The 27,690-nt window shown below is 36.2% G+C and overlaps 1 long non-coding RNA gene across 1 annotated transcript in view; it reads left to right on the forward strand.

The window, feature by feature from the left end:
* The first annotated feature begins 560 nt into the window (after positions 1–560).
* The window catches only part of LOC123387979, a 43,544-nt gene continuing 16,414 nt past the window's right edge, over positions 561–27,690 (forward strand). Inside the window, exon 1 of the long non-coding RNA XR_006602498.1 lies at positions 561–644. This is a non-coding gene — a long non-coding RNA (uncharacterized LOC123387979). The remainder of the gene's footprint in view (positions 645–27,690) is intronic.

The following is a 27,690-nucleotide window of genomic DNA, read 5'->3' on the forward strand; positions in this document are numbered from 1 at the left end:
TTGTAATAGGCCCTAGAGCCTAAGTAGTTGTAGACAGAGCTGTTTCCCTCCGGATAGATAATTGGTTTACATAGCAGCTCAACATCTGAACCAAATCCATTTTTTTTCCTATTGTGATTTCACTGTTTACTCTAATATACATAAACTATTTTGATATATTAAATAGCATATGACTCATTCTTTAATAGCTGAGTAAATTTGCATGTTCTGTCTTACCTGGAATACTAATGGCTATTATGTCTGCCTATTTTTCATGCATGAAATATTAAATATTTGGTTTGTTAAGCATACCTTCTTACTGTAAATAATGTGTTCTGGCAACTTGTTAAGTACGATTATCCTTTAGTTTCATTTTTTCACGGATGAAATGGGGGCTTTAACTTAAAGAGAAATGCAGGTGATTTCCAAGAAATTTAAGGGTAGCTGTCCTTACCAGTGCAGTGTAATCAATTACTGAGAGATATTTGTTAATGTTTGTGTACTACTATTCATAGTAACCTGGTGACACTTGATTGTGCAAACAAAGAAAGTGTTTCGGAGTCTCGTGGGTAGGCAGATCCCTTGCCTCACGGCAGTGAGTACATGTATCCTGGCACATCGAAGCTCCAGCTAGACTGGGTTCTAATATTGCTGATCTCTAACAGGTAAACTGCTATTGATAAGTATTGTGAGCAGATCCTATTGTAAATGCTTTTCTTTTAAGATTATATCAGATCTTCAAGTTACTACTTTTCTCCTCAATTCCAAAGTGACTAGATGTAAAAAAAAAGGGTCCCTCTCAGAGCCCAGTATAATCCTCTGATGCTTTCTGTCTTGCCCTGAATGTGGGTCTTTTCTATGTGTACCCAGTGGCATCATGTGTAAGGCACTTTGTTACTACTTAGTAGGATAATTCCATTAGCCTTCAGCATTTCCCTCTCTACTACTAAAGAGGCCGTGTGAGATAATTTTGGGGACCCAGAATGATAGGATTATTTGGTCAGCTTGTATTTAATATCACGTGAGGGGCACAGAGACGAGATGTTATGACATTCTGGTTTCTATTTTCCTGGAAAGAAAGAGGTTATCGTCGATGAATAAGAATGTAAAGTGGGAACTAAAATATTACGTTGCATCCCAGCAAATTAATTGTTTTTCCTGTGTTTTGCCATCATGTGTAACAGAAAGGGACTCTTCCCCATCTCACAGTAAATGGTAGTAAATAGTAAATGGTAGCTCCATGACTTGAGGCAAGTTCTTTAATCTGTTTGAGCCTTAGTTCTGTCATCCGTGAAAGATGAAGAAATGACATTGACTTCATTTAGGGTAAAAATAGGTATTGAAAGTTCATAGCATATAGGCAGCTGGGTGGCTCAGTTGGTTAGATGACTGCCTTCGGCTCAGGTCATCATCCTGGAGTCTCGGGATCTAGTCCTGCAATGGGCTCCCTCTGACCTTCCCCATCACATGTTCTCTTTCTTTCCTCCTGGCTCTCTCAAATTAATAAATAAATAAAATCTAAAAAAAAAAAAATAAATAAATAAAGTGCAGAGCATCGTACTCAAAAAGAGGATAATCACTCAGTAAATGTTTAGTTCTTTCTCCTTCAACTCATGTTTTTTTATGTTCTTTTTTAATGAGGTTGACAGAAACATTATATGAATAGAGATATAAGACTATGATTTTAATCAGAGATGCAAAATTTGCCCTTTGAAAAAAAATATTCCAAATACTTTACCCCCCTGTATGTGTTTGACCTTGTATGAAATACACAAACCTGTTTGCCAAATAGAATTTTTAAGTATCTGTGTTTGTATTTTAATAAAGATTCAATAAGGATTGATCCAAAGGTATCTTAGCAGATAATAAATATCTAGAAAGGACAAAACATACTAAGATTAAAATACTTCTCTTCCTTAAAAAAAAAAAAAAAGAATTTCTTAGAAAAACAGAAAAAAGAGTAAAAAAAAATCAGTGATGTGAGTGGTCAGATATCACCTTTGGCATTCTAATAAACTGTTGCTTAGATAGAAATATCAAGCTATTACTAATGGCTATTAATGTGTACATGCTTCATGTAATTTTATAGTATCTTATTTTAATATCTGTAATTTTAATGAATTGCAATTTAGGAAAGAAACAATTTTCATTTACTTTATATAACATAATTATGGATCAAATTAACCCCACACTAGTCTTAATTACATTTAGTTTCATTTGGCTGATCAAGCAATTAACATGCCACTGTATTTTGGAAGTAAAAACCAAGTTGTTATGGTCTTTCCTCCAAAAAACATGTACTTGTTCATCTGAAGTGTAGCACCATGTAAAATTTTTTCTTGGAGTGTGTGTGCATGTGTGCGTGTGTGTGTGTGTCTATATATACACACATATATATTTTTTGTTTATTGTACATTCAGTGTGTTCCTGCTCAAGAATAGGTATAACGAGGAAGTACGGCACCTGGGGTCTTGTTAATAATCTCTCCTTCGTGCCACCCTTTATCTGTTACATTCCAATTGGTTTTCATGCATTTCTTTTTTAATTGGAACTAATTTTAGGTTTGCCATTACTTGTGATTAAACAGCCTCTTCACCACACATATATTTCCTTCCATTTATGTATTGTTACCTTCCCGATCTTCCAGAGAACAGAATGATTTGTCAGGAAGAGACCATCGTTTTACTCCATTAGCTAAGTTATACCTGTAAGGAGCATAATTTTAACAGCAATAAAAAATATTGGGTTTAATAATAATAGCATTCAGTACCATGTGAGTATCACTGCAACTAATCCTTTTCAACTAATTGAAAATGAAAATGGCCCTTTGCAATATGTGTGTATTGTGAATAATCCTAATTAGGATAATGCAAGGTTATTTTAGCACAGTTCAGAGGCAGGGTACAGTCTCAGAAAAACAGCTGAGCTGAAGTGTAGTCCATTTAGAGTTGCCTTGGAGCCTATGGAAAGGCACAAACTTGGGGCCATGAACACCACAGAAGAGAGGTCCTTTTGAGAGTATCAGTTCCCAATTGTACTTAAATAGGCTTAAAAAGGGAGAAGGGCCCCATATTGTGATATTTCTAATAGTCTCCAGTAGGAAAAAAAAAATTCTAAAATCTATGACACCGACCCAATAACCATAATAGCATATATCTCAAAAGGGCTGAATAGAAGATATTTGAACAAGCTCTGTGCTGGTGTATTATTTGCTTATATTCGAAAAGCTTTGTTTTTGTATTTCATGATAAGTATTTTTCTTTCTCTTCAGTCTGGATAAAGATAGTAGCTTTCCCTTGTTTTCCTGTGACATTTCATATTGTGACTGGATTTGTCAGGTTGCATCAGTCACATTTGATTACATTATATCATGTCAAGAAACAATGAAAAATAAGGTGTGTTTCTACTTTTTTACTGAAAGAAGCAGGATTCACGGCTCACCAGATTTCTTACATAAATATTTCCATTCACATAAATGATAGAAACAAAAATAAATCAGTGTGGTAAAAAAATGAATGAAACTAATAATGACTGACAATTTAAATAAGACATGCTCATTGTAATAATTTATTTCACCTGCATGACAGAATATTATAGTTCTATGTGTGTCTCAACCTACTAGTGATTTATGGCTTTTAAAAAATTATGGCTAGAGTTTGGGTGTTTGCGATCAATAGTGACTAAAGATCAATTATTTTTTAAATAATTTGAACAGTTTTAAGAAGTTATGTTGTATTCACAATACAACTTTCTACTGTTTTCATTATTCACATTTTGCTTTTATAGTAGAGTAATCATACAAACAGATATTCTGTCAGTGAAAAGGGTGTTTGGCTAATTAGTGCATACTGACTATTTTAAATCAAGACAAAAATAGTCGTGATGTAAGAAGTTCATTGACTTCAGTTTCTCACTTCAGACAAAACAAAACAGATAAAAGAGGAGAAAAAAAACTCCTCTAGACCACCAGGAATACATCTGTACTTTGTGATTGTTACTTGTTATAACAAGAGAGAACCTTTGTGTGTGTGCCTGTGGCACGGTGGGGGTGGCAAGCGGGGTGGGGTGTGGGGGGTGAGACTTGTACCCAGGCAGCCTCTGTTCAGCTCTTCCCTCAAGGCTGTGGTGGGGAAGGAGCAACAGTTGGGCCTCAGGGCTTACATGTCCTAGGTGACTTCTTCACCATGTTCTGATGTCTCATTCTGAACTCAAAACAAGCCTCTGGAGTTGAAGCGGAGAGGTTAGGCCTATTTCCCAGGTTCACACAGTCAGTAAATGGCTCAGAGGATGCTCAGGTGATTAAGCAGAAAACAGCAGCTAGGGAAGCCTTGGAAGGGACCCAGAGCAGGTGGGGCATGGAACTCTCTCTCCAATCTGAGGGTCCTGAGAGGGAAGGGTTGGGAGAGAAGAATGGGAGAGGGGGGAGCACCTTGGACGCTTGCTGCAGGCATCATACCTGGACTTCACTGACACGGGGGGCTTGGCATCTCTTCCTAGCCCAGGAGAGGCTACTGGAGCTCCTCTTCCTACAGAGCTGCGCTGAGACAATTTCCTTACAAACTCTTCTTCAGTGCCCTTGTGGCTGACTCAGTTCCTTTTGCTGATTAATTCTCTCTGGGAGTGGGCTGAGACTTTGTGGGCGGCAGAGGGACAGACAGGTCAGAAATCCCACGTCCCCAGTTAGCCATAGAGGAACTCAGACCTGTGGTGAGTTCTAGCCTTGGTCCTTCCATTTCCAGTACCTCCAGGGATGCCAGGAGCTCCTCTTGACCTTTTCAATCTGACCCAAGCCCCCGACAGGGAATCATGAAATATCTCAGTAAGAAGTTGTTAGAAAGGTCTTGTTATATAGAAGACTCAGGCTTTGGCTGTGTGATTTTTGGGGTGATCCTAGTAAGGGGGATGGTCTCTCTTGTTTGGGTACTGTCAGTAAGAGAGGACAGTTCTACATTTGGGTGTTTTTATCCCTGGTTTATCAGGAGAGCAGACTAGAGGGAAGCTGAAGCTGTAAATGATCGCAGCAGCTTCTCTAAGTCCCTCATATTAGCCAGGATGAGGAAGAGTTGAGAGTTTTTTGTGATTTGAAAAATGTTGTGTGAAATCCTTCATTTTAAACAGGAGAAGCCACGGCCTGGCTGATGATACCAGACCAGCTCCTAGTAACACCAAGGCCGGGCTGACAGCCAGGCTACCAGGTCCCAGACATCAGGCTGCTGTCCTTTCTCAGTGCTAAGACTTTTAATCTTGACTAGTCAGTGGGTCGTCGTAGCCTCCGGCCCAGAAGAAGAGTAAGAAAATCCCATTTCTTTGTGTCTACACATTCTTCCTAGAACCACACATCCATTCCTGTGAAATTTCTGTGTTGGAAGTTTCAAAATATATGAAACTATTGTGACTCTTATCTCAGATCTAATCCTTTATTTCTTTTTAAAGATTTATTTATTTTTGAGAGAGAGGGAGAAAAAAAAAATAGAGGCAGAAGGAGAGAGAGAATCTTAAGCAGACTTCCCACTGAGGACAGAGCGCAATGTGGGGCTCAATTTCACGACTCTGAGATCATGACCTGAGCCGAAATTGAGTCAGATGTTTAACCGACTGAGCCAGCCAGGTACCCCAAACTTTAGGATGTTGTTGCCATTTTTTATAATTGCCTGCCTACGTCCTTTTCTTTTTTTTCCTTTTTTAAGGAATTCGTGGAATTCTTTTTTTCTTTTTAAGATTTTATGATTTATTAAAAAAAAGATTTTATGATTTATTTCACAGAGAGTTACACAGCGAGAGAGGAAACACAAGCGGGAGGGGGGTGGGGAAAAGGAGAAGCAGGCTTCCCGCTGAGCTGGGAGCCAGATACCCTGTGGGGCTTGATCCCAAGACCCTGAGATTAGGACCTGAGCCGAAGTCCGAGGCTTAACAACAGAGCCACCCAGGTGCTCCCAGCTGCCTACTTATCACCCACTCTGAGTTAAATGATCTGAATTTCTGAATCAACCTTCTTAGATCTGCTCCTCCACAGAGCCTTCCCATGCTCCTACCTCTCTTCCGTAATACATCACCAGGGCCTGTTGATTCTACCTCCAAAATGGAAATCTATACTTTTATCTTTTTAGGACTTTTATGATTTTCCCAGGCAAAGCAAATTGCTGCTTTCTTTATAGCGTATGTTTCCTTACAAGTGTGTTTATCAGATCACATTGGTTTTCCATGTTTCACCACCTAGACTCTGATCTCCTTGTTCATGTCTTATTCCTTTTAGTCTCTCCAGCCGCTTACACATGAGGAAATAGAACGTTTGGTTAAGATCATATGTTGTGGAGTCTACCTAGGTTGTCTCCTTGGTTCTGGCAGTTCCTAGCTGTGAGGTCTTGGTCATGCCACATAGCCACTCTGGGCCTCAGTTACATTATCCATAAAATGAGGTTGTTGATAATAGTACCCACCTTATAGAGTTGTTCTGAGAATTGATGAACATAAGGCACGTGTGTGAAATAGCACTTAACACACAGTAAGTTCTTGATAAATGTGCTAACTATCATTATCACATTGTCTGGCACACACGAGGTTCCATCAATCTTTGTTGAATTGGGTTAATATTGAATTGTGGACCATTATATATAAAAAGTGAAGTCAGTTTAGGATATGGACACAATATTTCATCTTTATTGAAGTTGAGTCATGCTAGGAAGTCTGTAGTCAGGCTGGTGTCTGTGACCCCTTATGCCACCAAAAACTAAATCAGTAGGTGCATAGATGTTGAAGTCAGCTAGAACCAAGTTTGAATGTGGGTGCAAATTAGAATAAATTCCTTCAGTTTGCTGAACATCCTCTGTTAAATGGGAATAATATCTAGTTCATGAGGCTATTTGGAAAATTAAGTGGGTTAATGTGTGTAAACTAATGAGAAGTTACCAACCAGATAGTTTATATTGGTTATTTCCCCTTAATTTCTCCCCCCCCCCCACTCTTCAAGGACATACCCTCTCACATAAACCTTCCAAACAGCATGGTAAGGGACTTGAGAGGACTACAAAGCTGTTTTCTGATGAATGGCCTCCAAATACAGGATCTCAAGTAGAGTTAACTAGTAACAGAGACAAGCTAGTCGACATTGGGTACTGGTTAGAACAGGTCAGGATCCAGGCTGAGGCAGACAAGACTTTTTGAGGCAAGCAGGGTAGCTTAAGTTATAGTGACCAGGCAGGGCGGGCACTACCCAGGCAGGGGTATTGAGGCAGGCAGAGATCAAGCAAGTCCTGTCCCTGCTGGAGAAACAAAAGCAATAAAAATTTCAAATAGAGAATTGGTGGTAGTGGTATGAGAGGACTGATAAGATGACAGAATGACCTAAAGGAAACATAGAATAACCATAGAGAGCAACCACTTCCCTAGGGATGGGAGTGGTGGGGGAAAGAGGTCGGAGGCACCAAATATCCTCAAAGGGAGTTGTTACTTTCCAAACCCTCAAGTCCTCACTCTTAGGTTCCTGGTGCTGATTATGAAGCTATTATTAACTTTCAGCTATAAACTTACTCTTCCATATTGTGTTTTGAAATAATGGGGCTAGGACTCTGCCAACTTCACCTTCCTTTTGCTTCCTGTCTCCATTCAGTTCTGCCAATAGAAGAGACTCCAGGTAGACCGTATGACAGGAGGGAGAAGGGACTTGCTCCTGTCTGTTTTGTGTGATGTGTCTCTTAACGGTGCTTTGGCAATGGCCTTCCCTGAGTATTGGTAATTGATTCTAGTTTCCATCTTTTTCCCCCATGCTCCTAGAATCAGCCATATTATGCCTATTCTAAGGTCTCAGCTTTAGCTGGAAGAGTGTCCCATCCTCAGAAGGAGTCAAACTCTGCAGAATTCCTCATCGGAACTTCTAAGGTCTGATATCCTCAACCTCTTCCTTCTGCTGCCTTTTCTCGATGGAGGGAACTTCTTCCCGCGTTACTGTCTCTTTATACCCTTGTGTTTTCTTGCTGCTTCTTGATCCTTCAGTACCCACTTAACCAATTCTCTCCTTGAAATTCTCGTCCTTTCTATTTCCCAGTCCAGATGTTGACTGACATATTCTCCCACACCCTTATGAGATCTTTGGATCTGCACACAAAAAGTAGATGATGCATCCTTTATGCACCAGATATATTAGAGAATAAGAGAATCTGGGAGTTTGGGAATGTTGTGTTCCTATAATATCCCCGAGGAAATCATCCTGAGCTTTTCATGCCCGCCCTCAGCATGGCTGACATCCTTTGTTCACGATCAGTCCTTCGGTTGGCACATTCTAGGAAGACACGGATCACATGGCAACATCTGGCCTGCCACATAGACACTCATTAAGTTATCTGTTGATAATGTAAGTAAGTAGGGCATGGAAATGTTTTCATGTATCTGTGTAAAACTGGTGACGATTATCTATATCTAATACTCAATATTGTGGTCATTTATAAAACTTATGCCTGTAATACAGTTTGCTTACATGAATTGTTAGTAAAGAAGTTATGCAGTAAACAGCTTCTTTGTGACAGAAAGATGCTTAACTTACAAATACAGCCAAATAAGTAAGTTGGGACTTTTCCTGAATTTTAAGGAAAAGAAATGGACTTTATGAACTTTCTGGATCTGGATTCATATTGACAGATTTTTGAAGGAAATGTATAACCCATGCCTTATATTTTCTGCTAAATAGAAATATGTTCAATAGAAAACTCAGATCTAAGTGAAAAATCACTCTCTATTTTACAAAAGAATGAAATTCACATCAAACTATTTTTTTTAATTTAAATGACACTATTTTACCTTATTTTATTTTTTTAGATAACACTATTTTAAAATGATAGTTTAAGAAGTTGGTATTACTGTAAATATGTTAAATTTGAAATTCACCACTTGAGAACTTGTTAAATTTCAGGAGCATTCTTTGAAGAGTATTATGCTATTGGTAATACATGAGTTAAAAAGCACATTTTGTATAACATGTGTGCAGACTGGTCCTCTTGTGACTTAAAGACAGGGTGGGAGAAGTTAAATGACTGATCCTACTCAGGGCTTCTAACTCCCAACTCCAGACTTTTTCCTATATCATGCACCCTTCAGAGAAAAAAGCAACTGGTAGGAATTCACCTGTATTAGTACTTACATGAATAATAGGACAACTTTAAGTGATTGTTTATATCAACATATGTATATATATACGTATGTTATTATTAAGTCTTATCATGTCACTAAATGAGGCAACATGACTGGATGATATGACTGGATGATAAAGGTTATCCAGAATTTGAGGGAAAAATGCTCTGGGACTGAATGTCATGACATGACTCTGGAGTGAGAGACATTGTGGGAGAAAGAAACTTAGAAGCCTGAATCTTCCTCAAAGAGAGAGCATATTTATGGGGATTAAACACAAAACCTGAAAGAGTAAAGGCATCATCGATTTGGAGGAGATAGGTTCATAATCCTCACAGTCATGTTGCAGACTTAGGCATGGAGATAAATATTCTTCATATAATCCTGAGCTTGTTTTCCTGGTCAACCCCTGACCAGAGCAGATGGATTGTTGAATCCTTTAACGTTATAACCTGGTCATAGAAAAATGAAATGGTCGAGGGAACAGAGATGCTGTCATATGGACTTGTTTTACCAGATATTCAAGAAAACACATAAATTTAACAAGTTCATGTTGATCATTTATAAATATTTTAAAAATAAATTGCAAATTTCTTAAGGTCACTATGGGTAATGATGGCATTCTCATCTTCGAAAATACCTGTATTTGTAGTTACATGGTATCTTATAAAGTTCCATGACTTTATTTGCTGAGAAGACATTTGAGAACAACATTCTCAATTCTCTAATTTGTGGAGGCAAATGAAGTTCTTTCGAAGTTTTAGAGTGAAGCATTATTGAGATTTTCTACACAATACAGAAAACATGGATTAAAAAGATCTCTCTGTTAAACTGCATGGGTAGATGTGCTCTGTGAATGCCTTCTGCATTCCTCCCAATGCCCACCTTTTGAAAACCACTAAACCATTTTTGAGGAAGAAACAAAATGATCCAATTTGAGACTTTCTTAAAAATCTCTAAGGGAGGCTCAGTGGGTTAAAGCCTTTGCCTTCTGCACAGTCACGATCCCAGGGTCCTGGGATCCAGCCCCGCATCGGGCTCTCTGCTCAACAGGGAGCTTGCTTCCCTTCCTCTCTCTCTGCCTGCCTCTCTGCCTAATTGTGATCTCTGTCTGTCAAATAAAAAAAAAATAAATAAAAATCTTAAAAAAAAAAAAAAAAGAATCTCGAAGGGGAAAATGTACTCCTAGTGTGGCCTGGTGATTCTGTGCGAGAATAGATTGTTATAACCTACAAACTTAAAACCAGAGACTGTCAGGTTTGGAAGGGTTCTTAAAGTATCTTACCCAACCAGTCAAAGTTCCATTGTCCCTCACCTTGCTACAAGGTAGTCATTCAGTTTACGTTTAAATATCTATAGTGACAGGAGTTTATCACCTTTAGAGGTAGTTTATATGGTAACCACAATTATTGTGACTAGTTTGACCTCCTGAGGTTAGAACGAGGCCAAACCCATCTATATGAAGAGTGTGCCATGTCACATCACCTTGGAGTTAGTATTTCCATGGAAAACACTCATTTTTCTATTAATTTTTCTCTTGTGACAGTTTCAAGTTCCTTTCCCATTCTAGCCAATTGTGTCACCAGTAGAAGAGGGAAGCTTTCCACCTATCCACCCCTCTGACTGCCTCTCTTATTTAAAGATGCACCCAGCTATAACGTTGTAGTTATTTATTTTAGTTTTTCCCCAAATCGGTTCTATGTAACATCATTCTGCAATCATCTTATATGAAAAAAGTCCCAAAGGGCAAATTCATTCAGGAAATATTGCAAATGTATATGCTTCTCATGTAATTCACAGTGATTAGGATCATACTAAAAGTTCTAAGAAGCCCTTAAGAAAAGAAACCTGTTTAACTTTCTATAGTTTAGTATTCCCCAAACTTCTTTGATCTTAGAACCCTTTTTCAAGTAACATCTGCTAGCATTTCCTTGAACCAACTGTTCTTTAGAAATGCATGTTGAGAAATGCTGGGCATAAATTTATTGAGATGTCAAATCATAGGAGGAAGACCGAACAAATATTTGCTCTGGTATGTTTTTAGTAATAGGAGATATCATGTAATAAGAAGAAAAGGCAACATCATCACCACAATGTCATTGTTTTCTGGCTTTGCCCTCCCTGATTTTGTCCAAGTCCTCCCCCTGGAGTCTCACGATTTTGCCCGTTTGTCTTGTTCTATACGTGAGCATTGCAGCCTCGTACAAAACTACATGTCAGAGAACATTTATAAGAATTGTGTGAAGCCTTGAAACATCGTAAATAAGACCACCACTATAATGTTCTTTTTAAAAGAAGAACAATGGGTTGGGAAGAATTAGCCAGAGCAACTATTACACACATTTATTTTCTTCATTATAAAGACAAGAGGTTACAAAATTCCTTGCCAGACAAAAAATAAAGTGACCCAAACCATTTATGAATATTTAATAATTAAAGATAATTTATCCTCAAGTAGAGTTTATCAAAGAAGTTCCTAGAAACAGGTTTCTTTCTTTCTTTCTTCCTTCCTTCCTCCCTTCCTCCGTCCCTCCCACCATTTCTTTCTTTCTTTCTCTTTTAAATTACATGCCAAGCTATGGAAGCAATATAAAATCTTAACAAGCCACACCAAGAAGGAAAAAAAAAAAGGGCCCTGTTATTTAAACTGTATTTTATAGGTAAATGGCTGGAATTGTGGCTTTCAGTTGATATTTCCTTGTTATGATTTGGTGGTATTTGCAACAAGGGTTTAATACTTTGACCTGTGTTTTATTACTTATCAGTAATTTTATAGCTAACCACCAAACTAAAGCAAAATCAGAAAATGGACACAATTACAGTAGAATTTACAGAGAACACAATTCATCTCCTCTGATAAGGCAATATAAAATCTCTCCATTGCTATAATGGGTCATTCTCAAATGGGGGTTCTCTAGAATGTTTGATTAGCCAGTATTTTAAGAATTTAAAGAAAATGCTCTTATAATAATGTAGTGGTTTTTTAACAAGAAAATAAGGTATCCTTTTTTAAATCTCCCTTTTTTAGAACATGAACTAATACTCTTCATAGTGATAATTTGATAATTACTGTATTTCTAAGTTGAGGAAACTGGTAGAAAATAAAATCTCCTTTGTTGGCAGTCAGTAAATGTTAAAAAAAAACCCCAAAACCCACAAACCAATAACCCTGAAAACAGAATCAGTGGGGTTCTTCAGAATATAAAACTAAGAAAATGGAATTGACTGAGATGTTGCCCAATAATAATAATTTATGAATTGTAGTATTTATATATGTATACATACATATATATGTATATATTTTATATATTTGTGTAATTATATATATTATATAATATATATAATACCCACACACACACACACACATGCACAGACATACACACATATGAGAACCATTGCCAAGAAAGTATATTAAAATTTGATAGGAGGAAAAAAACCAGGGTCTTCCTTTATTTTATGGTCTTTAAAATTGGAATTTATAAGAAATGAGTTCACATAAAATACTAAGAAAAGCAGATGAGAAGGCCCCTGCCTTTATTTCAATGCTTTGACTCTGAAACTAGTAGGTATTGATTAAAAGATGTTATCATACGGACAGGCATTCAATAAGTCATGTGGAATGGGTTAGTATTTTTAGATTGAGGAATATGTCTGTAAAATTTCCTAAACATAAACACCATCTCCCTATAGCCGTCCCGTTCCTGTGGTGTTCTGAGAGGTGCAGTGTGGGATTTTGAATCCTAGTTCTGCCCCTTATTAGCTATGTCATCATAGGCATGTTGCATACACTTCTGAGAATCGACCATTGGTTATTGTAAGCAAAACAGGTGTGAAAGTGTCTTCCTTCCTGGGCTGTGATCATGGCTCATACAGGATTCCAGAGTGTCCTCCCTTTAGTAAGGGAGTAAGTATCTCCTTTCGTCTCCTTCTCTTGCTTCTCCTCCTGCTTCCTGTCTTCTCTTATCTTTCATTTTCCTTCTCCATCCTTACTGTTATTACACTTCCTGACATCTCACTTCGAATTACTATATCTCAGCTCTCCATTGAATCAGACTTCACCAGGTCAAGGGTCAATGGGCTAACTGCAATAATCAGAAGTACAGTGACCTTGACAGAGTAATAAAAAGAAGACAGAAGTGAGAACTGTGTTGCCTCAGTTCCCCAGACTTGATCCTGCCATGGACTCCACCTTAAAATACGTCCAGTGATGTGAAAGAAGAATTCTTCAGGAGGCTCCCAGAGCAGCTGGCTCGAGTGCAATGGTGGGAAGTGTGTCTCGGTCTGCACTGACCTGGCTGCTGGCAGGACTCCCTGCCTCTAGCTTCTCTCCCCAGCCTTGCCACCCTCACAGGCTGCGGTGCACAGTTGGGGGAGGCGGGGGGGGGGAGTTGTGGAGGGAGGATTTAAGAATTCAGTAGCAAAAGTTGGAGAAATTATGAGGATTCTGACATTTAAGAATTTCTTTTTGCTGTGCCTTATAATTTTTAAATGTCAGAGAGAATTGGAGTGGCTATTAAGTCTGAGATCTTAGCACAGAGTTAGGTCAGTTTTATTTTACTGAAATTGGCTTGTTTACGTCTCGTGAGTAAACACTGTACTCCAATGTGACCATCTCTTTTCCTCTTCTGTAAGAACTCTATCATTGGTTTTAAGATTAAGGGCCACGATTTCAAAGTCAGCAATAACAACAGAACCAGATTCACTTATTGGTTATGGGGTTTGTCTGTTTTGTTTTGTTTTGTTTATTTTGTTTTGTTTTGTCTATTAGGACAATAAAACAAGAAAAAGACTAACAATTTTGATGTGTTTCACATCCAAATAGTTCTATTATCAAGACACTTACCAATAATTTGATAAGAACACCTACTCAGAGACACCAGAGTCACCTTTAGAGTAATATTGATATTTAGATTTTCTATAGACATCAATTAGGCCGTAAAATGGTGTCTTTCAAAAGTAAATCTAAAGGAAAAAATCCAGGAAATTACATTTTCATTTGGTTTACTATTTATAAAAGGCAAGAGAGTTTTAAAATCTGTAGCAAATACTAAGTCACTAAGTATGTGACTTGCTGGTAGGAGGGTAATTTTGGATTATAACTGAGTCTGCTCTTGAAGGTTTTCTGCAATCTCATACGTACACAAATAATTTTTGAATGATTGTTTCCCCATCCTTAAGGCTTGGTCCAAAAGCCATATTCCTAATGAAATTTTCCAAGACTCCTTCAGAGGAGAGCATTTTCTTTCCACTCTGAATTTCCAAAATGATTTTTATCTACTTCTCTTTTTATTGCATATTAGTTTTTACATTATGTTGTCATTATTTCCATATAATTTGTATCTTTCCTATTTAAATGTCAGTCCAGGAAAACAGAGCTATTTGTCTTATTTATTTTTATATTCACCATGATACCTTACATGAAATAAATACTTGTATTATTAAATATATGAGTGAAAGAATTAATGACTCCCCACTTGAAGTCCATTATTTTAAGATTAACTGCCAATGTGAGACACACACACACACACACACACACACACACACCCCTATACATACACATTCAGTCAAGAGTGATCTCAGAGATACTCTTTCATTCTCTTACCATATTTTACTCATTAAGATGCTAAATGAAGCTCAGAGAAACAAATACTAAAAGAAAGTACACAGTTTGTCCAAGAACACTCATGAAAGTGTTTTTCAACTGGATGAAAACTTAAAGATTATGTAGTTCGATACTTTTACTCTTTTCTCAACCATTTATGTATGCATGTACATATGTATGTATGTATATATGTATGTATGTATTTATGTATGTATGTACTCCCAGTCGCGTATTGTAGAGCCTGGAAATGGTATAGTTTCTGTGACACACAAACCCACTAGTAGCTTTTGCACTTGGCTCAGCCAAACCAGTTCACACACATTACATAGGAACTGGGCTTGTCTGAGAATGCCCCATATGGATAGGTCTACAAGACTTAGGAGAGACAACACACATCTCTAGAATGGCAAAACCTGCTGAAAACATACAGCTTGCTTTTTACTTTTATCTAGTGTATTACTTTCCTCTTTTTATGAAAGAATCTTTCTAAATACCACTGCTTGTGGTTCTCACAACTATGAAAAAGATATGCATTCTCCCATTTCACCTTTCACCTATGATGAGGAGAGAGAGATGTTTACATTTAAAAACTGAGTTGGAGACAGAACCAAGGTTTAAATCTAAACATTTCAAGTCATAGCCTGCTGTTCTCTCATCTTCTATAGTTCCCTCATAGGTGCAGGATGTCACACAAGGAGCATAGAAAACAAAAAATAATTGTGTTTCTGTAGAAATGTTAACCGTTGCCCTAATAAAATATTTTTCAACTGAGGAAATCAAAATATTTTGTGAACCTGCAACAGGTAGACCCCAGTGGCTGCACTGTATAGGTCAGAGAAGTCAGAGAAGGTCCTTTTATTGCATTCTTTTTCCATGCCGAGACTCAAGCCTAAACATTTAGCCTATTAGTGATCCTGTTTTTGTTGGTTAATTGGGTTTCAAAAAACATGATTTTATTTGATATGTCAACAGTTTCTATGCAAACAACAACAACAAAATCAAACAGAAATGTAATATGTGAATACTGGATAAACATGGATAAGAATTTAAGGTTTCCTACCAAACTTTTTTACGTAATATATAAGTATATTATCTAAACATATCATATAGGGATATTTAAAACTTGAACTATATGTGTATCATTCTATAGCAGACTTTTTAACTTCACAGTGTGATTTCTAAACTGTATTTAACTCTATTCCTAGTACAGATATTTAGCTTATGGGTCATTTTTGCTTTTGTTTTGTTCCATCTTCCAGATGAATCTACCTTGGGTATTCTGCCCCTTCCACCTGTACACGCCAGTACAGCTGTTTTCTTATGATAAAATCTTAGATGTTAGAATAGCTGGATCATTCAGGGGAGGTTCCCCAATCTTCATGTGACATGAAGATTGCATTTAGGCATGTTAGGAAGTACACCCATGGGGTCAAGACCTGGGGAACGGAAAGGAAGGAAAGAGGACCAGGAGAAGTTGGCTGCCCTGCAGTCTTGGCTGAACCTCCAGGGAACTCTTAAGCTGGCATGGCCACTCAGAGTTGCCTTGAGCGGGACTGAGGGGGTCGGTCCCAAAATTGATTAGTCACTGGATGTAGACTGCCTAAGGAAGGAGGCCGGCCTGCCCTTGAGCAAGGTGGTTCTTTTCAGCCAGGGTGATTCCTGAAGACTGTTGACAGCTGAGGGCTGTCTGCTGGCAGAGCTGCCAGCAGCTGGGGGAATGAGTCCAAAATTTCTGAAAGGGGTCCGGGTGGTGCATCACTGTACTGTGTCAAAAGGCAATGTGCATGATACAAATTGATACATTTATAAATTGTTAAGTTGTACCAGATCACCATCCAAAAATTTGTTAAGATACACTAATTTATTTCACCAGCAATATGTGAGAATCCTTGTTGCTCCAAATCCTTAACACTAACAACTGTCAGTCTTCATTATATTTGCCAATGTGATAGACAAAAGATCCTCATGGTTGTTTTAATTTGCATTCATTTATTAGCGAGATTAATATCTCTTCATATATTTAAAGGCCATGCATATTTCTTCTTTAGTGACTTGCCTGTTTATGCCTCTTTTGCCATTTTCTAGTGTGCTCATCTTTCTGCCCAAGGATATTAACCATTTATTTGTCACATATGTTGTACGCATTTTTCTGAGTTTTTATATATGCTTTTAAATATATAAAAGCATATAAATATATAAAAGCCTATAAATATTTAAATATAAAGCTTGTAAATATGCTTTATATATCCTTCAATGTAGTCTTTCATATATTCAAATCCGTCCATCTTTTCTTAATTTCTACTCTTTACAGTGAGAAGCATGTTTCTTATTAGAGATTATAAATATATCTTCATATATACTCGACTTGTAATACTTTATGGTATATTGAATCCATCTTGAATTTTTTAAATGAATACGTATGACATGATACTACAATCGAAGTCTGTGTTGAGGCACCAAGATATGATACCTTATTCGAAAGGACCTAGATGGGGCAGGTGGAACATGATACAGCCATCACAATTTTATATCGTGGTTGCAGGGCTCGTCAACCCCTCAACGATATCTAGGTAGGTGAGGGTCAGGAGCTGCTGATTAAAGGAGTGGACATTGTTCAGATAAAGCTCTTCGTGTCCCAGGAATCTCACTATCAGCCTCAGGGGGAGGAGTGGCATGGTGGGGCTCCCTTCACTTTAAGGAGACCACTTAACTTGCTCAACTGTCCTCTGAAGTTCTAGGGCACAGTGGGTAGGTGTCTGATGCGGGATGGAGAACTGAAAGGACAAGTGACTAGCTTACTAGCTTCTTTGATGTTAGAATGAAGGGCAGATTACTACTGAGTGGCTGATCTGCATTCCCAGAATTTCTCAGAAGAGAGGTTTCTGAGTGTTTCCTATGATCAGAAGCTCCCCACCCCTTGCCCCTCAACACAGAAGCACAGAACATGGGGTCAGCTTGGGTCCTATCCCAAAGGGTCACCGATGAGGACAAAGAGAGATCAGCAGAACTCAGATTATATTCAAAGGAGAAAGAAGGAAACAAGACAAAGTTTATAATTATAACCTATAAGCCTTGCTTCTTCAACATGATAATTATAGTAGCATGAGGCAAAGATCTAATTCTTTTCATAAATGTAGCTAATATTCATGAATTTAAAAACCACTTTTTTTAACATGTTAAATTTAAGTATCTATCTACTTGTTCCTGTATTCCACACTGTTCCAAAAATATAATCATTCTGGGCACCTGACTGGCACAGTCTGTTAAGTAACTCTTGGTTTTGGTTCAGGTTGGGGTCAGGATTGTGAAATCAAGCCTGGGGTGGGGCTCAGCACTCAGCAGGGAGTCTGCTTAAGATTCTATCTCTCTTCCCCTTTCCCCCTCCTTCCATCTTTCAAAAAAATAAATAAATCTTTAAAAAAAAGAATATAATCATTCTTCTGCATTGTCATAGTCTGCTAATACAATGAATTGATAAACTATTTCAATATCCGGTTAGAGAAATTTATTATCATTTTCGTCTAAACATTTTCTTCTTTAGCATTTTTTTTTAAATTTTATTATTTGACAGACAGAGATCACAAGTAGGCAGAGAGGCAGGCAGAGAGAAAGGAGGAGAAGCAGGCTCCCCTCTGAGCAAGAGCCCGATGTGGGGCTCGATCCCAGGACCCTGGGATCATGACCTGAGCCGAAGGCAGAGTCTTAACCCACTGAGCTACCCAGGCACCCCAGCATTTGTTTTTTTTTTTAAATGAACAAAATAAACTTTCAATTAAGCAAGTTGTAGCTATTTTATTGGAATTACAACAGATTTACAGAAAGTTTTGGGGAGCCATCTTTTATAAAATTTAGATTGCCCACCAAATACTTGGTATGTCTTTATCTCCTTTAGTAACTTTTTATGTTTTTTTCATATATATCTGTATAATTCGTATTATAGCCAATCCTAGATATCCTATATTTTAATTATTATGGTGAATTGGATCATTCATTCTCACAATTGTGAAAATCATAGGATAATATATATATTTACATATATATATATATAATTATATGTACTGATAAATCCCTGATAGCTGACTCTCTGGAGGAATAACAAAATCCCTGACTTTTGGAATTTGCAACTTTTTTATGGATTAATATTTCTGCCATCTTATTTCTTAAAATACCTATGGACGTCCATTACACCAGATGTGGAATTAGGAAAAGTGTGTTAAATTTATTCCTGGGAGCTGATATAAACCAATTCTAGAATATCACTGTTCCTCACATCTTTTCTGGCTAAATAATTTTTAAATGATTATAATCAAATGTGACGTTCAAAGTAAACTTTATAAATAAGAATTTAGAACCTAATAATCAGAATCTAAAAACTAGAAATTAAAATTTAGAAGAAAATTTCCATGAATTCACTACTCATCCCTCCGTCTAGTATATGTTAATTGAGGAAACATTTCTGATGATTTATCTTGGTCTTCTTCATAGGGGCTATTGATCTTGTGGTTTTCCTTTTTCTTTTGGTGCTGGGTCTACCATTGGCCTTGTAGACAAGTGAAGTGCATCGCATTGGATGTGGGAGTCTACCACACTCAACAGGTTTGAAGTCTCCACTTGACCATGCAAGTACTCTGTGCCAAATAGACTGAGAGAAACAACTTAAAGCATAGTGTTCTTGTGAAATTTTTAAAGTTCTTCCATGTGATCTTTGCTGGCGCAGCTCCCCAAAGTTTCCTCCATATCTGCTGGTTGGACTTCACAAGTGCCTGCCCCAGAGCTGAAATACACAGTAGGAATGCTGTGGAAATTAATTGGACTTCTGAAACTTTTTTTTTTTTTTTTGGCTTTCACTCATTTTTGTTGTGATGAGCCAAATTTCCTTATTAAGGCATTAGCCTGATTCTCTCGTCTTTCTCTCTCAATTAGGAGCCATCAACGTTTACCTTAAGTTAAATCCAGGGACAAATGCTGCATCCATTTCTTTGGGGTTCAGCTAAATTTCACTCCTCCATCATCTTTCCCTGATTCCTTTCCCACTCTCCCAAATTGGAGTTATATGTATTTTCTTAGCCACTATTTCATGCTTGAGGGTTTCCCAGGCCTTTTTGGGGAAATATTTCCAATTACTTTTGAAGTAGCTCTTTTCTTTTTCATATGAGTTTGCTAGGGCTGCTATAACAAACTACCACAGGCTTAATGATTTTAATAAAGAAATTTATCTCCTCACAGTTCTGGAGACTCTCTCCTTGGCTTGTAGAGGACCATTTTCTCTCTGTGTCTTCACATGGTCTTGTCTCTCTGTGTGTCCGCCTTTACTCTTCTTGTAAGGATGCCAGTCACAGTGGATTGGGGTCTACCCAAATTATCTCATTTAAGTGGAATTACCTCTTGAAGACCCTGTCTCTAAAGTCACATTCTGAGGACTAAGGGTTAAACTTTACCATGTGATTTTTGGGGGGACAAAATATCAACCCATAACAACACCAGGATTGATTTTAGATAATTATATATTAGTTGGCACTTTATTTCATCTCCTTACATGAAGACACTTAATGTGGTTTGCCATTCTTAATTCTGTCTTTTGTACTTTTATATTTTCTCAGACTTTTCAATAGGATATGGGGAAAGGGGGAAGATCAACACTGGATTCAAACTGCTATCTTTATTTTGAAGTCTTCTGATTTTTTCCAATAATGCCTGTGCAGGAAACAAAGAGAAGTGAAAATGTATCATTAGAGATTACTAGAGTGTACTTATCTACCCTAACCCCTAATGTGTGTGCTTGTGCATGAAACTTTAGAAAAGAATAAAACTGAAATGCCATCATATTTAGTATTCATTTAAATTGGTCCAAAATGTTTATAAACCATATTTTAAAGTTGTTGATTAAAGTATAATTAAACGTTAACATGACTTATAAAGTTAAAGATGAAATACGATGGAAATAAAGTGAATTTTCCTGGATCATGGCCAGACTATCACAGTAATGCTAAACATTCACAAATATTTCCATTGTATTTATCTATATATAACGTATATAACATAATATATTAATCTACTATTTCTGCCTACTTGTATCTAATTGTAACCTTACTTTCTATATCTAAACATCAGTCTTTATAAACTACAAAAGCATTGTTTAAAAAGGAAGGTTAGAAATGGGTCTTAAGGTTTCATATTGTAAGAACATTTCTTGTGAATGTATTCTTTTCTACCCTCTTGACGCCTCAGCCCACACAACTAATACAACTGCTCCCTTTAATTAAAATGAGAAAATATATTACTTATAAACCTCGGTCTTAAGCAGAGCTAGATACAAAATCTATAGTTCCCATAATGGAAGAGGCACTGCAAAATGGAATAAAATGATAAATTGATAAATACATTGTATAATTATTTGTTCCCTATTGCTATTTATCTTTTATCACTGGTAAAAAGTACAAAAGAATTATAAAGCCTCTGTTTTAATAAAAGAAAAACTAGGAATTATATAACTTATGAAATCTTGAGATTTAAAAAAAGTTTTTGATATTAAAATTCTCCTTAGATCTTTTTACCCTTCACATAATTTTTTCTCTTTTCTTTGTAATAATCAGCAAAATCCTTCCAGATAATTTCTCCTGTTATTTATTTCAAAAGGGCCAAATTATGGAGGCAAAAATAGTTCTCAATGGCATGTCCTATTTTGTACTTGTCCACTAATGCTTTGCTCATACATTGGAAAAATGAAAACAAATGCAGCTATATTATGACATGAACTTTAGATACCTAATAAGTATTCCCTGGAGGGGAAGAAACAGAAATACGAGCATTCACTCTAGGAGTTTTCCAAGTCCTCTAATCTGTTTGAAATTATTTGGGTGCCATTAATTAAAGATTATAATTTTCTTGTTGCTGTAAGCAAACCTCAGTCTGACATTTTATACCTGTGCTGTGTTCCTAGTTTTTAGGATTCTTGGAATCAGGATCTCCCTTTATTGTGCCTGAAGTACAGTTGGGTCTTTCTACTCACAATTACATTTTGACTCAAATGAAATGTTCACATTTCTGCTCATAACATAGACGGTTTCTGAAAGGGGGAGGAGGGGATGTGGAAATTGGGGGAATCAATGCAAGTGGGCCACTGTGCTCACATGTATTTTTGGTCATACAGATTGATGAAAATACTTTTTACCTCCATAGCTTTGCTTATAGGTTTCAAAGTAAATGAAAGAGATACAGTAATGCAGAGCTATATTTAGAAAACTCTTCACACTCAAAGCAGTTTCAAGATGTTTCTCTAATAATATAAAAACCGAAAAACTGCACCATTGTTTCATTGTGTTTATCCATAGGCTAGTGTGTAGGAATATAAAGCCCAATTGCTGCTCCTCAGGAAGTAGAGAATCTAGTATGTATTACATTTTAACTCTGTTTAAAATAAAGTATGAAGGTATTACTTAGCTTCACTGGGTTCTTGGCTTATACCTTACTTTAAGGCAGTTTTTAAAACTCCAGGGTCTCCAACCTAAGTCCTGGGACACATATAGAGACTAGGTTGAATCCGTCATAACTGTCCAGTGATGAGAAGCAAATAATCAAAATAGCACTTACCTACTAAATGTCAGATATATTTCTCTATTTTTTATAACTCTCAACTACTCTGTTAAAGTTGGTTGTTTTAACCATGATCGTAGAGAGGAAAAAATGGACTCAGAAAGTAATCATGGTGCCTAGGTTTGAAACACAGAACTGTCTTACTCAAAAGGCTACATTGATTCCCACTCATGAAGTCGCCTCCCAAATATTCAAGCACTTATACTGATTCTATGGCTTACAGATACTACAGTGCATATGAAGACACAAGAATGGAGGTGAAGAATATTTGAGGTGAATCACAATTCTAAACTTTCTTTTGGCTCTACCTAAGAAGTTCAGCCAAAGGAATGAAAACATATATATACATAACCTCTATAACCCATTGCTCAATGACTTTCTAACCAGGGAATAGCTAGGATGAATTACAGACACACTGAGATTGATAGATATGGAATATCTGAGCTCTTTAAGGTAGTGAGTCTACCCCCTCAAGCTTCTTAACTATCTTCTTCCAAGTCACTCTTGCCACAGGAATCCTTTACATTTCAAGAACATCCATTGCCTAGCTGGTCCAGTTCTGTCTCCTGCCACTCTTCATTTGGTACAGTAATACTGAGACAGTAATACTGGCATTTCCAGGACACATTTTGTTTTTCCAAGCAGTCATGTCTTTGCTCAAGCTGACCTCTCTTTTGGGAATGCTAACACCACTACTACCTCTTTCCTAAATCCAACTTATCTACTTGGGGTATCAGATTAAAGACAATTGTTTCTGTGGTTCCTTTTTTAAGTCCCCCAATAGACCAAAGTGATCCACCCAAGCTCCCACAATCTTATAAAATGGTTTGCTTTTATCTTTCATTACTATCTTACTGTACTCTAAAACTCATTCTGACAGAAACAATGCTCTCCATGTCTAAATTGGTGATAGGATCAGAGCAAACCCTCACTAAATTTTGTTTAAATGATTGCTTAAAAATGATACAGAGGGACGCCTGGTTGACTCAGTCAGTTAAGCCGCTGCCTTTGGCTCAGGTCATGATCCTAGGGTCCTGGGATTGAGTCTTGCATGGGGGGTGATCCTTGCTCAGCTGGGAGCCTGCTTCTTTCTCTGCTTCTGCCTGCCACTCTGCCTGCTTGTGCGCTCTCTCTCTCTCTCTCGCTGATAATAAATAAATACATACATACATACATACATAAAATCTTTTAAAAATGATATAGAAAATAAGACTACAGGGTCCTTTTCTTTTTAGTTTTTCTTTTGGCAGAGAAACCAATATATATCCAATCATATAATAATTAATAACAAAAATATATTCCCAAGATTACCCACTACTATGTACATAAAGGAGTATACCATAGTTTCAAGTTTCTCTTTGATGAGAAAATCAAAGAAAAAATTTTACTATTAAAGAATCATTCCTTTAAAAAAATTTAAACATGGAAAAAATTGTAAATTCTTCAAAAAATGTATTGTTTGTTTTCCTTGCATGATACTAGTTTCAGTGGTTCTGCTATTTAAATACTTAGAATTAAGGGACAAGATGAATATAAGGTCAATGGATAGAATTTTTTCCTATGTTATATTTAGCAGTAGAACCTACTAAAGGGAATTACCAAAGAGCTAAGCACATTTCTATGGATTATCATCAAAGGAGTTTTTGTGTACTACTTTAAATTACAGTTTTAAAATTCATAGTCAGGAAATACTGACGCTATGTTCCTTACTTTTTTGAATAAGTTAAAACTTGAATTTATTTAGAATAACACAATCACAATGAAACATTATGAATGTGTCTGAAAGGATTGGCATTCAGTGAGTAAACCACATGTATTTCAACATATTTTCTTGAAATGTATTGGGGAAAACATAGCCCTTTTAAAAATTATTTTTAATGATTAATCAAACAGCACTTACTGCATTGTGCATAAACTCTTCTTTCATTTTTTAAGAGATATGTAAGAATGTGACAACATAAAATTAACCCTATAAAACTCAGAGAGGAAATTTCATACTCAAGGTTGTAAGTTGAGAAGTGTGATTCACTGGATGATTGTATAGAATTAGAGAAGAAGCACTTGGAGTCATAAAGGGGTCACTAGGAAAAATTCGACAATACCTATTTTGTTTTGCCATAAATAGTACTGTAATAAATATCCTTGTAATTACTTTTTATTTTTCACTTGTAATGACCTTCTTTAGAAAGTTACGTAGAATTTTGTGTAAAAGAATATGCAAAATAAGGGCTTTTTTACATGTTATTTTTTAAAACCTTTTAGCTTTTTAAAAAAGTTTTTAATTCAAATTCTAGTTACTTAACATACAGTGCAATATTAGTTTTAGGTGTATAATATAGTGATTCAACACTTCTATATAACACCCAGTGTTTATCACTACAAGTGTTCTCCTTAATCCCCATCATCTGTATAATCCACTCCCCCCACCTTCTCTCTGGTAATCATCAGTTTGCTCTTTATTTATTTATTTTTTTGTTTGTTTGTTTTAGGATTTTTTTTTTATTTAATTATTTTTATTAACATATAATATATTATTTGCCCCAGGGGTACAGGTCTGTGAATCATCAGGCCTATACATTTCACAGCACTCACCATAGCATATACCCATATATCCATAACCCAGCCACACTATCCCTACTCCCCCATCCCCAGCAAGCCTCAATTTGTTTTATGAGATTAAGAGTCTCTTATGGTTTGTCTTCCTCCGGATTTGTTCTCTATTGTTAAGAGTCTGTTCCTTGATTTACCTCTCTCTCTTTTTCCCCTTTGCTTGTTTTGTTTCTTAAATTCCATGTATGAGTGAAGATATATGGTATTTTGTTTCTCTGATGGACATTTCATTTAACATGATAATTCTAGCTCCATACATACACCCCAATGTTTATAGTAGTATTATCTACATTATGGAAACTATGGAAACAGCCTAAGTGTCCATCAACTGATGAATAGATAAAGAAGATGTGTATATGTATACAATGGAATATTACTTGGTCATTAAAAAAAAGAATGAAATCTTGCCATCTGCAGAATAAAGTTTTCAGTCTGTGTTCCTAAATGCTTCTCCAAAAAGTTTTCCTAAATTTTCATACCATCAGAAGTATGTGTGTGTGTTTGTTTTTTCATCAAAATGTAATTTCTCATCAAAATATGTTATTTAAAAAAAATCCCTACCACAATGATCATTTTAAAAATATTATTTAGTTTGCATGTTTTTGGTATTAGTTTGCATTTTGATTTGTGATGAAATTCAGTTTGGTCACAGTCATTGTATCTGTGTGAGTGTGTGTGAACATCTGAAACTTTTCTCAACATAGAAAAACTAGTTGGTTGTCTTTCTCTTTGTGTATGATAGAGAAGTTAACTTTTGTCTGTTATATATATTTCAAATCCAGTTTTCCACTTTGCTATTTGATTTTAGATATTATTTATATTGATTTGTGACATACGGAAATTAAAAATTTCAATGTAATCAAAATCAACATTATCTCCTATTATCATTTCTGGGTTTCATTTTCTGCTTAGACAGTTTTTCTGCATGGTAAGATAATGTTATTTTCACCCATATTTTCCTAGAGTGTGTTTTAGCCCATTGCTACATGGATAAAAGTTTGGGTGATTACATTCTCATATTTGCTTTAGCATTGAGCATGAAGAAACCCATGTTACCGTTTTTCAATCACATAAGGCTTTATGGGTAAGAATCTTTAAAGTTCCTTCCAGTTGAAACATTTTGATTTTATGATTCTGTATTGTGACATTATTCCTGCTAGCATAAACCTTCACAAGTTACTAAATGCACTGGATATTTGTTCTGACTCTATGTCGGTTTTTAAAAGCTCCTTTCTTGGTCATCCCTTCCGTGATGAGACCATAAAAACTCAAAGGCAGACTGCTTCTGTTACAGATTAGAAAAAAAATTCTACAAAAATCTTAAGCTTTTGACAGAATGGCACGAGTGTCTTGCCATTGCTTCTCTAGACAGAGGCAACAAAAAGTATCAGCAGAATGCTGTTTAGTAAGGTTTTCAGCTAAAAAAGAATTGCTGTCTTATGTGCTACCATGTCAGTCCTGGTAGTCCTATTTTATTTTGTCTCATGAGTTTTCCCCCCTTTGATGTTCACCTTACCTCTATTTGCTCTCATGATTATTTTACGTGAATCATAGACACGGAGACTATGGGGAAAATGACAGGTCATTGTATTCAGACCTCTGTACCTAGTGCATGTTATTGCCAGACACTTATATTATTCCCTTTAGAATTATATTTAATCTCTTTCTGAATGTCTTATTGATGTTTCTTCAATGACCTCTTTGGGTGGCTATTCCATTGTTAAATTGTTCTTGCCTTTAGGACACTTTCTCTTATAAGTAATTTAAACATGCCCTTCTTATTTCTTGTAAAACATTCTAAGTCAACCACAAATGATTCTTCCCTCTACTCTATATTATTTCTTTCTTCTCCAGTAAAATACCACATGTCATTGGAGGCAAGATCTCCATTCAACATATAGACCATTCAGAAGAAACTTCAGATTTATGACATTCCATCATCTCTAAAGTTCTTTCCAGCTCTAATATTCTGTGATACTATGATTCATACATTTGGTTGTGAAATTTATAAATCAATCTATCCTATATTTTATTATGCTTATGAACTTTTAAGTTTTTTGTTCTTAAATCTATTCTTTTTAACTTTTAACAATCAAAATTTAAATTATATCTTATAAAATTACCTACTTTTTTTTAGTACTTATTATGTACTACTTTATATTATTGAAAGTTTTATGTATTTAAAATTTTTCTCCTAGTGTTGTTATCTAGTATTTTGTTGGAGCTAAACGTATGTACACACACACACACACACACAATATTGAAATTCAATCCACTGGAGCCATTACATTCAACATCTCCTTTTTCTACACCTTTTCTTTTTGTGCTATCACACCATTTTTTCCTTTTCCTTTATGAAGAATTTTAGAGGACACTTATCGCATGAAGACACTTTCTAGAATTCTTGTCCTATCTTCTACAGCACTATTTTTCCAATTTCTTTTATTTTTCTACTGCTACCAAGGAAGTTCCTTTACTTCTATATGTTTTAAAGAACTCTAAAGCAAACTAATATTTTCAAAAAATATGTATTTTTTTCCTTTTAAAATTCAGCTTGCAAAATTAATTGTTTAATTAATAATCTCATACTGTATAATTGTTGTATGAAGTTTTTTAGGGTAGACTATATGTTAGGCCACAAAACAAGTTTCCCAAATTCAAGAAGATTGAAATCATGCCACATATCTTTTCTGATGACAATGGCATGAAACAAGAAATCAGTAATAAGAGGAAAATTGGAAAATTCACTAATACATGGAAATTATTAGATCTAATCAATGAACTCA

The sequence above is a fragment of the Mustela putorius genome, unplaced genomic scaffold (assembly GCF_011764305.1).
Source record: "Mustela putorius furo isolate JIRA1106 unplaced genomic scaffold, ASM1176430v1.1 tig00003869_pilon_pilon_pilon, whole genome shotgun sequence".
Taxonomy (NCBI): Eukaryota; Metazoa; Chordata; class Mammalia; order Carnivora; family Mustelidae; genus Mustela; species Mustela putorius.